A 15,433-nucleotide genomic window follows, 5' to 3' on the forward strand; every position below is an offset into this window, starting at 1 on the left:
GGTTTGATGGGATGTGAGAAGCTATTGAGTGAATTGTATTCGGTTTGGGAGCTGAATCAAAGACCGCTGGAGACCCTCGGACCATCCACCGCCCTCCTCCCCATCATCGCCCACAACTCTGACAGACGGCGGGCTGTCCTTCTCCAGTCTGGGCCATCTTCGAGAAATCCCATCACAGTCAGCAGCAGACCAGGGAGGGACGGCAGGTTCCCTTCCCTGGGGGACATCAGGTAGTATTTAAGGCAAAGATTCACAAGGCTGATACCAGAACAGCGAGATTATATCCCTCAGAAAACACTGACCAGGCTGAGGCTCTTTTTGCTAGAAAAGAGAAGACTGAGGGGTGACCTGATAGAGAGGTATTTAAGATTATGAGGGGGTTCAATAGGGCAGACTTAGAGAAAATGTTTCGACTTGTGGGGAGAGTCCAAAACTAGAGTGCATTAATATAAAGAAAGAACTGGCATTTATATAGCGCCTTTGCCAACCAAACATCCCAAAGCACTTCACAGCTAATGGCTTACTTTCTTTTTGAAGTATATTCACTGTTGTAATGTAGGAACTAATAATACAAGATAGTCACTTGGGAATTTAGGAGAAATTCCTTTACCCAGAGAGTGGAGAGAATTTGGAACTCGCTCCCACAAGGAGTGGTTGAGGCAAATAGCATAAATAAATTTAAGGGGAAGCTAGATAAACTCACAAGGGAGAAAGGAATACAAGGATATGTCAATGGGTTTAGATGTAGACGGGTGGGAGGAGGGTCGTGTGGAGCATAAACACCAACACAGACCAGTTGGGCAGAATGGCCTGTTTTTGTGCCAAACATTGTATGTGAGCTGGCAGATATCATGAGTGTTTTTGCTTGTGCAGCCCACCAGATTTATTCAGCTCAATTACACAACTTGCCATGGTGGGATTTGAGCTCGCAACCTCTGGGTTACTAGTCCTGGACCAGAACCGGTTCCTTCCTGTACCTGGGGGCGGGGGGAGGAGGGGGGACACATTGGAGAGGCCTCCACTATCATAACACTGCAAATCCTTTCAAACCAGTGCGGTGCTTTCAAATTCTGACCCGTGCCAGAGTCATCCAGTGGAGTGTGAAGGATAATCCTTTATTAGAATCATACAGCGTAGAAGGAGGGCTTTGGCCCATCGTGCCTCTGCCGGCTCTTTGAGTTATTCAATTCGTCCCACTCCCCCTATTCTGTCCCCAGAGCCCTGCAAATATTTCCCCTTCAAATAATTATCCAATTTCCTTTTGAAAGTTACTATTGAATCTGCTTCCACCGTCCTTTCAGGCAACGCATTCCAGATCACAACAACTCGCTGTGTAGAAACATTTTCCTCCATCTCCCCCTCTGGTTCTTTTGTCAATGACCTTAAATCTGTGTCCTTGCCATTGGAAATAGTTTCTCCCGATCTACTCTGTCAAAGCCTCCAGAAAGCTGAAGGTCAGCTCTTGATTGATCAGCTCCCTTCGCCCCCTGCACTGTGTTCCTTGGAAATATTTCAGAGAACCCAAACTGTGGTGGGCAGTTTTGGAGTGGGCATTGGGCACTGTGTGTCTCCAGTGTCACCAGCCTTCTCCTGCCCCTCTCCCGATGGTGCTGGGGAATGGGTTCCACCAGCTTCAAACGCCATTTGGCTGGTCAACCCAATAGACCCCTTTCTGGCCCATGCTATTGGCCCAAAGGTTGATCATGGGGACCTGTTGCAGGGCTCCAAGTAAAGGGATCCCATCTCTGGGCGCAAATTACGAGGGTGGTGGTGAAATTTATTTCCCCAGGAATCCTCCAGAGATCTAGCGAGTATTGAGAAGGAGGGCTGGAATGTTTGTCGGTACTGAAAAGGTTGCTGCCTTGATAATCTGTCCCGGTGAACAATCTCTGACTGTAATTGCAGACTGAATCGAGCGGCCTGGGTTGTGGTCCCAGGTTGTTCATCAACAGGTCAGGATATGCATCAGCTGAACAAAGCTCGCTGTCCCATATACACAAGGAAACAAATCAACTCCGACCCCAAAACCAAATATTCAAATTCACTCACACCCCTCTGAAACATTTCAGTATCATTCCCAGCTCCGCTCACTGGCTCCACACACTCTCCCCTCGCAGTCAGGAGATTTCACATCATAATCCAGGCCCACACACCCCAGTGCCAGTGCTGAGGGAGCACTGCACTGTCGAAGGTAGATGTATATACTCTAGGACTTGAGCTCCATAATTCAGGCTGGCACTCCTGGTGCCAGTAATGAGGGAATGCTGTAATAGAAAGGGGCGTGATGGAGTGTGGCATGAGAGAGAGGGCCGCAATGGACCATGGCGTGATATAGAACTGCATGATGGAGCTCGGAGTGACGATTAATGGCATGACCAAAAGCGGCGCGAAGGAGTGCGGTGTGAGAATTATTATGCAGAGCAGGGTTTAGTATTATTGGGCAGGGGTTAGTATTATTGGGCAGGGGTTAGTGTTATGCGGCAGGGTTTAATATTATTGGGCAGGGGTTAGTGTTATTGGGCAGGGTTTTGTGTTATTGGGCAGGGTTTACTGTTATTGGGCAGGATTTAGTGTTATTGGACAGGGTTTAGTAGTATTGGGCAGGATTTAGTGTTATTGGGCAGGGTTTAGTATTATTGTGCAGGGGTTAGTATTATTGGGCAGGGTTTAGTATTATTGTGCAGGGTTTAGTGTTATTGGGCAGGGTTTAGAGTTATTGGGCAGGGGTTAGTGTTATCGGGCAGGATTTAGTGTTATCGGGCAGGATTTAGTGTTATCGGGCAGGGGTTAGTGTTATCGGGCAGGGTTTAGTGTTATCGGGCAGGGGTTAGTGTTATCGGGCAGGGTTTAGTGTTATTGGACAGGGTTTAGTGTTATTGGACAGGGGTTAGTAGTATTGGGCAAGATTTATTATTATTGGGCAGGGTTTAGTATTATTGTGCAGGGTTTAGTGTTATTGGGCAGGGTTTAGTGTTATTGGGCAGGGTTTAGTGTTATTGGCCAGGGTTTAGGATTATTGGCCAGGGTTTAGTGTTATCGGGCAGGGTTTAGTGTTATCGGGCAGGGGCTAGTATTATCGGGCAGGAGCTAGTATTATCGGGCAGGGTTTAGTTATCGGGCAGGGTTTAGTGTTATTGGGCAGGGTTTAGTGTTATTGGGCAAGGTTTAGTGTTATTGGGCAGGGTTTAGTGTTATTGGGCAGGGTTTAGTGTTATTGGCAGGGGTTAGTGTTATCGGGCAGGGGTTAGTGTTATTGGGCAGGGTTTAGTGTTATTGGGCAGGATTTTGTGTTATTGGGCAGGGGTTAGTGTTATTGGGCAGGGGTTAGTGTTATTGGGAAGGGTTTAGTATTATTGGGCAGGGTTTAGTATTATTGGGCAGGGGTTAGTGTTATTGGGCAGGGTTTAGTGTTATTGGGCAGGGTTTAGTATTATTGGGCAGGGGTTAGTGTTATTGGGCAGGGTTTAGTAGCATTCTGCAGCGTTAAGTATTATTATGCAGGGTATATGTGTTTGATGGGACAATGTAGAGGGAGCTTTACTGTGTATCTAACCCGTGCTATTCCTGACCTGGGATTGTTTGATGAGACAGTGTCGAGCGAGCTTTGCTCTGTATCTAACCCGTGCTGTACCTGCCCTGGGAGTGTTTGATGGGACAGTGTAGAGCGAGCTTTACTGTGTATCTAACCTGTGCTCCAACTACCTTGGTAATACCTGGACTGGGAGTGGCTTGGGCTGCTTTGTGACATAAATCCTGGCTGCTCTTGTGATTGGCTTAAGGCCAGCTTTTTCCAACATAATAGTTGAAATTAAAACATTTAAAAAATCTGTACAATAAGGTAAGGTTATTTTTAGCACCTTCAAAACATTTACATTTATTTTTCAAAATAATTAAATTTTTGTTTTATTTAATTAAATGGCATTTTAATTAATTTTAGTTTCGCAATGTTTTTTTTATTTGATGTGTGCATGTATTTTTGGGGTATTCCCATTCATACTTATGGTGTTTCTGTACATATGGAGTCCCCCGAGCAGGAATGGGGATCCCTTTCTTTCATTGGTTGGGCCAGCCCACGTGATCCCAGGGATGCTTGCGAACCACATGGACCTCTGGGATACGTGGGCCTTGACTGGCGCATACCAAGAGAGGCCCAGGAGCACGAGTCTCCGTGGATCCAGAACCATCAGGGAGGTCCTAGTTTTTTTGCCGGTCGTAGACGTCCGCCCCATGGGAAGCCTCCGACCACAAATTCAGGCCCATTGTATTTACACAAGGGAGAGTGTAATTATAAGAACATAGGAACAAGAGTAGGCCACGTAGCCCCTCGAGCCTGTTGGGCCATTCAGTGAGATCATGGCTGATCTGTGACCTAACTCCATGTACCCACCTTTGCCCCATATCCTTAATACCGTTGGTTAACAAAAATCTATCAATCTCAAACTTAAAATTAACAATTGACCTTGCATCAATTACCGTTAGCAGAAGAGAGTTCCAAACTTCTACCACCCTTTGCGTGTAGAAGTGTTTGCTAACTTCGCTCCTTCAAGGCGGGTCTCTAATTTTTAGACTGTTCCCCCAGAACACGATGGATATCCCGATCTTAGAGTGATTGAGCCCAGTTTTATACTTGACCTTCTTGTAGGCGTGGACAATTCACAAACAAAGTGAGTCGGTGTGAAGAGTGCAGGTCAGTTCGGTTATGACCTGTAACATGCGCAAATAAGAGGACTGCCCAGGTTGTGACTAGGACTCAAAGCTTACAAAGAGAAAACTATTGTCAGAACAAGGCTAGCATAAGCAACGGGTCAACTGGGTACATGTACCCCATGAGATAAGGCAGTGGATATCACAGTAGAGAAGCATGAGACGTCTTAATGGAATGGGTATGTGGGGTCCGGAGAAAGCAGGCAGGGTGTCTGAGTCAGTGCCTTTTAACAGCGCGGAGGCATCTTGCAGGCTGCAGTCTATTGTTAGAAATCAGGGAATCCTAAAAATGTATCAAACTGTTATGAATATAATAAATTGATATGTATGCTTTGTTTAAATAGTTGTTTTGAATGGGAGACGAATTGTCGATTGAAGATGCTCAGAAATGCTAATGTCTTTGTACCCTGCTGAGATATTATAGTATTGTGCACTATGACAACCATTAACTGTGGTTTTCAGGCATTTTGCTATGCCGTAAAAACTAGTTGAGGTGACAAAGCTCTGGTTTGGGCCTCATAGTTCAAAGGACTAGGCTTTGTATTGAGGGAATAGGGAAAAGATAGATGAAACATTTTCCAGAGGAAGAAATCCTGGGTTAGTATAAACAGAGAGATATCAAGTTGTTTGTGTACACTTGACTTGTGTCCTGAAACGTTAAACTAATTAATAATTGTAGGCATCATTTCTTTACACGGAGAACTGGAACTAGCAAGATTTTTACTTGGTAAGTATTCAAGCAGAGTTGAAGATCTGATCTTAAATTCTCAATGACTGGGAAAAGCATTTGAACCATGCTGCCCGCTACTTGTCCTGTGGATTTTAGGGTGGTTTACTGCTCCCAGTTGGATTGATGAAAACTGCTGCAATCAACTTAATGCAAGGAAAGATCAGGACACAGTTAAAAAATCACGGGCATGATTTGCCCAATCAAGGGCATAGGAGTTCTGCTAAATTTCCGCTTCAATAGATCGAGGCTACTCGGCTTTAATTTGAACTAAAGGGCCATTTTTTGAAACCGTTCAGACACTTGAGTGTGGAAATTCGATAGGGGCTCATTCGGGTGCAAATGGTGGCAGGACGGTAAGTTTTGCTGCAGGAAATGGTTTGCGTCTGCAGCCGAAAAATTCATCAGCTGGGCCCTGAGTGTGGAGCGGAGCGCTAAGGGAGGCGTTCCATATCTCTTTTAGGGCGCTGGGAAGGCTGAGCAACTGAAAATCCCCAGCTAAAGAGCCAGTCTCGGAGCGCCCAAAAAGAGGCTTCCCTGGGGAATAAACAAACGGCCAGAAAAACACAGAAACCATTCCCAATACCTTGCTCACCCCACATAAACATAAATCACAACAATTAAAAATAAAACATACAATCGCAATTACCTTAGATAGTCATTCCTTACCTCACAGCCGCCGGTATAGCTGGGACAGTCCGCTTTCCCAGGCAGTCCCACTGGGGCAAGCAACAAGTCGCTACGGGTCCCCCAGAAAACAGATTTAATAACGGTGTCACAACCAGGGACGTTGCACACCGGCTCGCCTCTCCCGGGCGGTACTACTCTGCTACCCTGAAAAACCGGCAGCGAATGTCCCGGTGGGGCGCTGGAAGCTGGCCGCCCGCCCGGGAATGATTTCCGCCGCTCCGGGGCATGAACAGAAGCGGCAACGGACTGAAATTCCAGCGCAAAGTTTTTTTTTATTGTCTGTTGCTAGTTTCATAAAGATGAGTACAATACTTTTTTACTGGTATCATTACTATGGGGTATGGTGAGAAAGCAGGAATGGGGTACTGAAGTTGCATGTTCAGCCATGAACTCATTGAATGGCGGTGCAGGCTAGAAGGGCCGAATGGCCTACTCCTGCACCTATTTTCTATGTTTCTATGTTTCTAAAGCAACCGCAACACAGGTACAATATATAACTACAGGCAACTCTCGATTATCCGGGTCCCTCAGGGATTGGGCTATGCCGGGTAAACGATTTCTCCGTTAGAGCGAGTTGACATTACAGTTAATGCTTACAGTACTGCAGGTGTGCTCTAACCAATAGCTGTAGTGTATCTTCTAATCCTTGAATTCTAGTCCTCCAAATCTAAAGACCATTAGGCTTGTTGATTACTTCCTGTAACTGTTCATGGCATTTTAATGAATTATGAGAGGCAGTGTACCTGTGTGTGAGCAGCAGCGGGAGCTGAGGCAAGGCAGAGCGCTTAAAAGCAGCACGGCAAGTGCAGGCTCGACAGAGGCAGTGGTCCTGTGTGTGAGCAGCAGCAGGAGCTGAGGCAAGGCAGAGCGCTTAAAATCAGCGCGGCAAGTGCAGGCTCGACAGAGGCAGTGGTCCTGTGTGTGAGCAGCAGCAGGAGCTGAGGCAAGGCAGAGCGCTTAAAAGCAAGGCTCAACAGGCAGCATTCAAAAGGAACATCAGCGTTTCAAAGTGACGTCACACACACAGAATTTTAAATGCCGTTACAACAGTTTCCCGTTGCATCCGTGTGCGGATAATCGAGAGTTGCCTGTACAAGTAAAGGAGTTCCAAAATTGGAAGATTTATAGAGAAAAAACACCTAAGTTGCATCCTCAAGAAATGCAAATCTGATAAAATATTTTGTATCCTTCATGTAAGACTGTGCAAGGCAATCGTTTTTTTATTTGCTCATTGGATGTGGGCATTGCTAGCAAGGCCAGCATTTATTACCCATCCGTAATTGCCCTTGAGAAGGTGGTGATGAGCTGCCTTCTTGAAACGCTGCATTCCATGTGGTGAAACTTTTCCATAGTGCTGTTAGGGCAGGAGTTGACAAATATAAAATATAAATAAAGAAAAGTCTTGTATTTATACAGCGCCTTTCATGACCTCGGGATGTCCTAAAGTGCTTTACAGCCAATGAAATACTTTTGAAATGTAGTAACTCTGTTGTAATGTCGGAAACATGGCAGCTCCACGAAGAGCAACGTGATAATGATTGGATAATCTGTTTTTTTAAGTGATTTTGGTTGAAGGATAAACATTGCCGAGAACACCGGGATAACTCCCTTGGTTTTCTTTGAATAGTGCCATGGGATCATTTGCATCCACCTGAGAGGGCAGACGAGGCCGCGGTTTAACGTCTCATCCGAAAGACGGCATCTCCGACAGTGGAGGTGAGTGTGATACCAACTGAACCTTGGCTGACACAATTTGTTTGTGTATCTCAGTAAAATGAAAGTATATTTCAGTGCCTGTATCATGCACATACACAGGATATACCAATGTATTTAATGTGTGTGTATATAAATGTTGCACATTATTTCAGGTTGAATTCCAAAATTATTATTTTTTTCATTGGGGGTTGGAAGGAAGAAAATAGGAATACAGAAGTTGAGAATCCAAAGCTGTACAAAATAGTAATATTACCTTTGGTGCAGAGGGAGCTCATTCTAGCAGCACACAAGCACCCGACACACCAAAGATAGTCTATTTGTTCAAATTATATCCGATCCATGACACACCAGCTATGGAGCTATTCAGTGGGGAGGTGTTAAACCTTGAACATTGGATTTACTTGGATCTTACTTTGAGTATAGAAGATTGAGGGTTGTTTGTTTCAGATGATTTAAGGAGTTGATAGGGTAGATAGAGATAAACTATTTCCTCTGGTGGGGGAGTCTCGGACAAGAGGGCATTACCACAAATATAGAGCTCGGCCATTAAGGTGTGAAGTCAGGAAGCACTTCTTCACCCAAAGGGTAGTAGAAATCTGGAACTCTCTCCCTCAAAAAGCTGTTGAGGCTGAGGGTAAATAGAAAATGTCAAAACTGAGATTGACAGATTTGTGTTAGGCAATGTTATTAAAGGTTACAGAACCAAGGGTTAAGGTGCAGATCAGCCATGATCTAATTAAATGGGGCGGAACAGTCTTGAGGGGCTGAATGGCTTACTCTTGTTCGTATGTTCAATTCAACCAATAAGGAAGGATATTGATGGCAAGGGAATAGGGTTATAGAACGGGAGTCTAAAAGATGGTTAAACATAAAGTGAGAGGAAATCCTTTTAAACATTAGTTAAACTGCCTGTACAACAATGCACACAGTATCCGTAATAAAACAGGGGAGCTGGAGACCATCATGCATTGCGAGGAACCAGATATAATCGAGATTACTGAGACATGGCTATGGCAAAATCAGAACTGGGAATTAAACATTGCACGGTATAACATGTTTAGAAACAATAAAGAAGGGAAAAGGGGAGGTGGAGTTAGCTGTACCTATTAGTGATAAAATAATGGCTGTAGAAAAAAGTGATGCAGCTAGCAGCAAGACAAAAATAGAATCCATATTGAAAGAGATGAAAGATAATAAAGGATCAATCACATCAATAGGTGTAGTCTACAGACTACCTGATAGTGGAAGGCAGATAGAGGAAGAAATATGCAGAAAAATTGGGGAAATGAGTAAAAAACATAGAATAATAATCATGGGGGATTTCAACTACCCCAATATTAATTGGACAGAAGAGGTAGGTAAAGGGGATAAGGGAATGGAGTTCCTACAATGTGTACAGGAGTCCTTTCTAACCCAGTATTTAAAACGCCAAACAAGGGAGGATTTGCTATTGGATCTCGTAATGGGGAATGAACCAGAGCAGATAAGAGAAGTAAAAGTAGGGGAACTTCTCGGCAACAGTGACCATAATATATTGGACGCGACTACTGCCAGCGACATTAAATCGTTGCACAAGCGCAGTTCCAATGGTCTCTTGGTTGTTCTTGCCGGACTTCGTAGTCAGCAATCATTTTGATAGGATGGAAATTGTGTTCGTTTTGCTGGTCACTAGAATAATTCACAGTCCTGCTTCTCAAATGTGGCCTCAGTCCCCAAAGGTTCAGGAAAGGACAGTTCATAAAATTCTAATGCGTGTAAAATGCTAATGACCATGATTCGATTCGATGTAAATATTAGGACACGAAGACGTTGCAGGTTTAACGGCGAAGTTGAGCATGCACCCTGTCGAGATGATACGAAAGATCTTTACAGGAAAGGCTGTGAACATTATCCTGCTAGTTGTGTGTTTATAAATCAAATTGCTAATGGAAAAATGTTGCGCGTTTTTAATTTGATTTGCATTTCTTTACAATAAAATTATTTCCAACAAGAGAAAAAAATGCTAGCGTTGGCATTTACGCTGCTCTCCGTCCGTTGTAAGGTCCCTCAGTACTGCCCCTCCGATAATGAGGTGCTACCTCGGCACTGCTCTTCTGACAGTGCAGCGCTCCCTCGGCACTGCCCCTCCGACAGTGCGGCGCTCCCTCAGCACAGCCCCTCCGACAGTGAGGTGCTCCCTCAGCACTGCTCTTCCGACAGTGCAGCGCTCCCTCGGCACTGCCCCTCCGACAATACGGCGCTCCCTCAGCACTGCCCCCCCGACAGTGCAGCGCTCCCTCAGCACTGCCTCTCCGACAATGCGCCGCTCCCTCAGCACTGCCCCTCCGACAGCTCTCTGGGGTGGAGAATTCCAAAGATTCATGACCCTCTGAGAGAAGAAATTTCTCCTCATTTCCGTCTTAAATGGGCGATTTCTTATTCTGAAACTAGGCCCCCTAATTCTAGATTCCACCACGAATGGGAAACATCCTCTCTGCATCTACCCTGTCGAGCCCCCTCAGAATCTTATATGTTTCTATAAGATCACCTATCATTCTTCTAAACTCCAGTGAGTACAAGCCCAACCTGCTCAACCTTTCTTCATAAGACAATCCCTTCATCTCAGGAATCAGCCTCGTGAACCTCCTCTGAACTGCCTCCAATGCAACTTTATTCCCCCTTAAATAAGGAGACCAAACTGTACGCAGTACTCCTGGTGTGGTCTCACCAACGCCCTGTACAGTTGTATCAGGACTTCTCTGTTTTTATGCTCCATGCCCCTTGCAATAAAGGGCAACATTCCATACGAAGTTGTCAGGTCCCCTGGCGGTGGGTTTAGTGTGAGGCTGCTGCGACACTGCCTGTTTGGCCCCACGGGCCGAGAGGAATTTCTAGGCCTAAATATCAATGGGGACCGATAGGTACATACACTGTGAATAAGGCCATCAGCTCAACGTGGGATGATGTTATGTTTATCAGGCCGAGAGTAATCTTCAATCAATGCAGAGTTTTTTACAGCACAGAAACAGGCCATTTGGCCTGACAGGTCTACGCCGCTGTTTATGCTGCACACGTGCCTCAAACCAAGTTAACACATCCCACCCTACCAACATATCCTGTTATTCTTTACTCTCCTATGTAAAGAAACACTTGCATTTATATAGCGCCTTTCACAACCACCGGATTCCCAAAGCGCTTTACAGCCAATGAAGTACTTTTTGGAGTGTCGTCACTGTTGTAATGTAGGAAACGCGACAGCCAATTTGCGCACAGCAAGCTCCCACAGGCAGCAACGTGATAATGACCAGATAAACTGTTTTTGTACGATAACATAGTGGTTCTGTTGCTGGACCAGTAGTCCAGAAGTGTGGACTATTAATCCAGAGACATGAGTTCAAATCCCACCATGGCAGCTGGGGAATCTAAATTCACGTTAGTTAAATAAATCTGGAATTAAAAAGTTCGTGTGACCATGAAACAACTGGATTGTGGTAAAAACCCAACTGGTTCACTAATGTCCTTTTGAGAAGTTAATCTGCTGTCCTTAACCGGTCTGGGCCTATATGTGACTCCAGACCCACAGCAATGTGGTAGACTCTTAACTTGAAATGGCCCAACAAACAGCTCAGTTGTGCCGAACCGCCATATCTTGCTATTCCTTCCTCCCTCATGTACTCACCTAGCGGCCCAGCAAATCCAACTCTGAAATCCACCTCACGGCCACCATGTGGTAGTGTATTGTTCCACATGCACAGCACTCTCTGAGAAAACGGGCCAGAAATTGTGGTCGGAGGCTTCCCGCGGGCAGATGTCTCCGACCGAAATGCTTTTTACAAAAGTACCTGGTGGTCCTGGAGGAACGAAGACTTGCACTCCGGGGAGGTCTAGACACGCACTCCACATATCCTGGGATCGTACGGGCATCCTGGGATCACGTGGGCCTGGACCACCAAAGAACATGGAGTATTCTCATTGATAGTAATAGTGAGTTCTGTTTGTACAGAGCTCCCATTTCTATCAATGGGAATACCCAGCAAAAACACAGAAACACAACACGCAAATTAAAAAAACACCTCACCGATTAAAATTAATTGAAATTGAATTAAATTAAATGTGTTAGGAAAATATTTATTATTTTGAAAATGTTTAAGAAATGTTTTAACAGATTTAAACGGATGAGATGTTCAACCTAGACCCCATCTCCTCTCTTCGGTGGACGTAAAAGATCCCACGGCACTATTTCGAAGAAGAGCAGGGGAGTTATCCCTGGTGTCCTGGCCAATAATTATCCCTCAATCAACAACAAAAAAACAGATGATCTGGTCATTATCACGTTGCTGTTTGTGGGAACTTGCTGTGCGATAATTGACTGCCGCGTTTCCCACATTGCACTCCAAAAAGTACTTCATTGGCTGTAAAGCGCTTTGAGATGTCCGGTGGTCATGAAAGGCACCAAATAAATCCAAGTCTTTCTTTCTTTAAAAATAAACTTACCTTAATGGACAGCGTTTTTAATATAAAAATTTGTGATAAAACTTAATTCTTCTATCTTTTAAAACTCTTACGCTGGTAAAATCAGGCCCTATACCTGCTGTTACCAGGCGTAAGAGTTCGAAGGACATTCGCTGGGCAAGAGTTGGGCAAATAGCACTTCTCCTGGGGATGCGTTGGAACTGTCAAAAGAAATGTTGACAAATTGCAAGTGCTGGATTTCAGCGCGTGCACTTTGCGCATTTAACCCTGGAATCTGCGAGGGCTCTTCGGGCATGAGGTCACATCGTACGCATCCAGAGAGGCCGCACTATCAGGGCCAATAAGCTTCTCCTGAATTCCTTAGTTGATTGATTAACATCTACCTTATATTTATGATCCCTCGGTTTAGCATAACTTCCTGGATTGTGTACTCCAAGCCTCTATTTATAAAGCCCAGGATCCCGCATGCTTTATTAACTGCTTCGTTACCCTGTCCTGCCACATTTCTCTGTAGTGACAACCAATCCTTTGGAGCTTTCTGCATGGAGTCATAGATGCCTTCTCCATATCCACTTGCATCTGCAATTTTTCGAATTGTTGAATTGACAAAAGGATTACATCGATATATGGCACGGAAACAAGCCAATCGGCCCAACCACTCCATGCCAGCGTTTATGCTCCACTCGAGCCTTCACCCGCCTTTCCTCATCTAAATCTATCAGCATAGCCCTCTATTCCCTTCTCCCTCATATACTTGTCTAGCCTCCCCTTAAATGCATCTGTACTAGTTGCTTCAACCACTCCTGAGTTCCACATTCTCACCACTCTCTGGGTAAAGACGTTTATTCTGAATTCCCTATTGGGTTTCTTGGTGACTATCTTATATTGATGGTCTCTGGTTTTGCTCTTCCCCACAAGTGGAAACATTCTCTCTGCATCCACTCTATCAAAACCTTTCATAATTTTAAAGAGCTATTAAGTCACCCCTCAGACTTCTTTTTTAAATAGTAAAGAGACCCAGCCTGTTCATCCTTTCCTGATATGTATACCCTCTTGACAGCGTGGCGGCCCCGACCTGCGAGGGAACATCTGCGGCAGGTCGGGGCCTTAAAAGGAGTGTACCACTCCAGGCAGCAGCACGAGCTAGTCCGGGGGACGACGGCAGCGAAGAGAGCGACTGGATTGGACATCACCAAGGTCCAGGTCGCCGATTGGAGCGTGGGCAGGTACAGCAGGAGCAGCGAGGTCGGGGCGAAGGAGCAGCGAGGTCGGGGCGAAGGAGAGGTGTGAGTTCGGGGCCTAGAAGAGGCGAGGGCCCAGGAGCAGCACGGGCCAGCCCACATTGCATTATGTGTGCGCACTAAGTCTGTGCAGCAGAGCTAGTCTCCAGTCGTCATGGTTAATCCTTGCCACTGGACCAAGACCTCGTTCTGTCAATCCCGTGTGGTGGCTGGTGTTAAAAAATCCACACACAGGCATCTTCCACCCTGCAACATGGAGTTTGGGACCTGGAATATTAGGTCCTTCATGGAAACACCTGTGAACTCATCGAACTCTTCCCTTTTTGGCGTGGATGCAAGTCATCCTCGATTCGAGGGACTGCCTAAGACGAAGACTCTCTTGACGATTGTCATTTGATACGTGTTCAATTCTGCTGTGATACAGAAGCAGTTAGACATAAAAATAGGAACAGATGTGGTTTTAATGACGGAAATTTTGTCTGCCTGAGTTGCAGCTATATCTCACCCACATCCTGTCTGTCAGCAAGTAACTGGACACAGTGTCAGTCCAACATAGCTAATGCAGAAACAGAAATTAAACTGTTATTTTATATTTTATCAACGACAGTAACTTGTATTTATATAGCGCCTTTAACGTAGTGAAATGTCCTGAGGCGCTTCACAGGAATATTATGAGATTTAAAAAATTTGACACTGAGCCGCATGAGGAGAAATTAGCGCAGGTGACCAAAAGATTGGTCGAAGAGGTCGGTTTTAACGTGCGTCTTGAAGGAGGAAAGAGAGGTGGAGAGGTTTAGGCAGGGAGTTCCAGAGCTTGGGGCCCAAGCAGCGGAAGGTACTGCCACCGATGGTTGAGCGATTATAATCAGGGATGCTCAAGAGGGCAGAATTTGAGGAGTGCAGACATCTCGGTGGGGAAGGATGGGGGGGGGGCGGTTTTAGGAGGAGGAGGTTACAGTGATAGGGAGGGGGCGAGGTGCCATGGAGGGATTTGAACAGGGGGATGAGAACTGTTGGGGCTGGAGGAGGTTACAGAGATAGGGAGGGGGCGAGGGGCCATGGAGGGATTTGAACAGGCGGATGAGAATTGGAGGGGCGTGAGGAGCTTACAGAGAAAGGGAGAATGTGAGGGCCATGGAGTGATTCGAAAACCAGGATGAGAATTTTGAAATTGAGGCGTTGCTTATTCAATTAAAGCTAGTAATTTTTTTGCAGGGCATATTTTTCCTTTCAAGACGCGGGGCTGGATTTTCAGTCCGTTGCCGTCCCTGTTAGCGCCCCGGAGGGTCAGCAGTGGCGGTGAAAATCATTCCTGGGCGGGTGGGCAGCTTCCAGCACCCCGTCGGCACATTGGGTGCTGGGTTTAGTGGGGGCGGGGAGCAGCACTGCCTGGGAGAGGTGAGCCGGTGTGCCGGGTGTGGGGGCGGGGAGCAGCACTGCCTGGGAGAGGTGAGCCGGTGTGCCGGGTTTAGTGGAGACGGGGAGCAGTACTGCCCGGGAGAGGTGAGCCGGTGTGCCGGGTTTAGTGCGGGCGGGGAGCAGTACTGCCCGGGAGAGGTGAGCCGGTGTGTCGGGTGTGGGGGCGGAGAGCAGTACTGCCCGGGAGAGGTGAGCCGGTGTGCCGGGTGCGGGGGCGGAGAGCAGTACTGCCCGGGAGAGGTGAGCCGGTGTGCCGGGTGCGGGGGCGGAGAGCAGTACTGCCCGGGAGAGATGAGCCGGTGTGCCGGGTGCGGGGGCGGAGAGCAGTACTGCCCGGGAGAGGTGAGCCGGTGTGCCGGGTGCGGGGACAGGGAGCAGCACTGCCCGGGAGAGGTGAGCCGGTGTGCCGGGTGCGGGGACAGGGAGCAGCACTGCCCGGGAGAGGTGAGCCGGTGTGTCGGGTGCGGGGGCGGAGAGCAGTATT

General features: G+C 46.5%; 1 protein-coding gene across 7 annotated transcripts in view; it reads left to right on the top strand.

Moving 5' to 3' along the window:
• Window positions 1-15,433, top strand: part of LOC139229845 (probable G-protein coupled receptor 139) — a 138,237-nt gene that overhangs the window by 434 nt on the left and 122,370 nt on the right. For all 7 annotated transcript variants that reach the window (XR_011587828.1, XR_011587827.1, XR_011587831.1 and 4 more), the window contains exon 2: window positions 7,749-7,837. The gene's annotated coding sequence lies outside the window, so the exon portion shown is untranslated. The remainder of the gene's footprint in view (window positions 1-7,748; window positions 7,838-15,433) is intronic.

Source organism: Pristiophorus japonicus, chromosome 19, assembly GCF_044704955.1.
Source record: "Pristiophorus japonicus isolate sPriJap1 chromosome 19, sPriJap1.hap1, whole genome shotgun sequence".
NCBI lineage: Eukaryota > Metazoa > Chordata > Chondrichthyes > Pristiophoridae > Pristiophorus > Pristiophorus japonicus.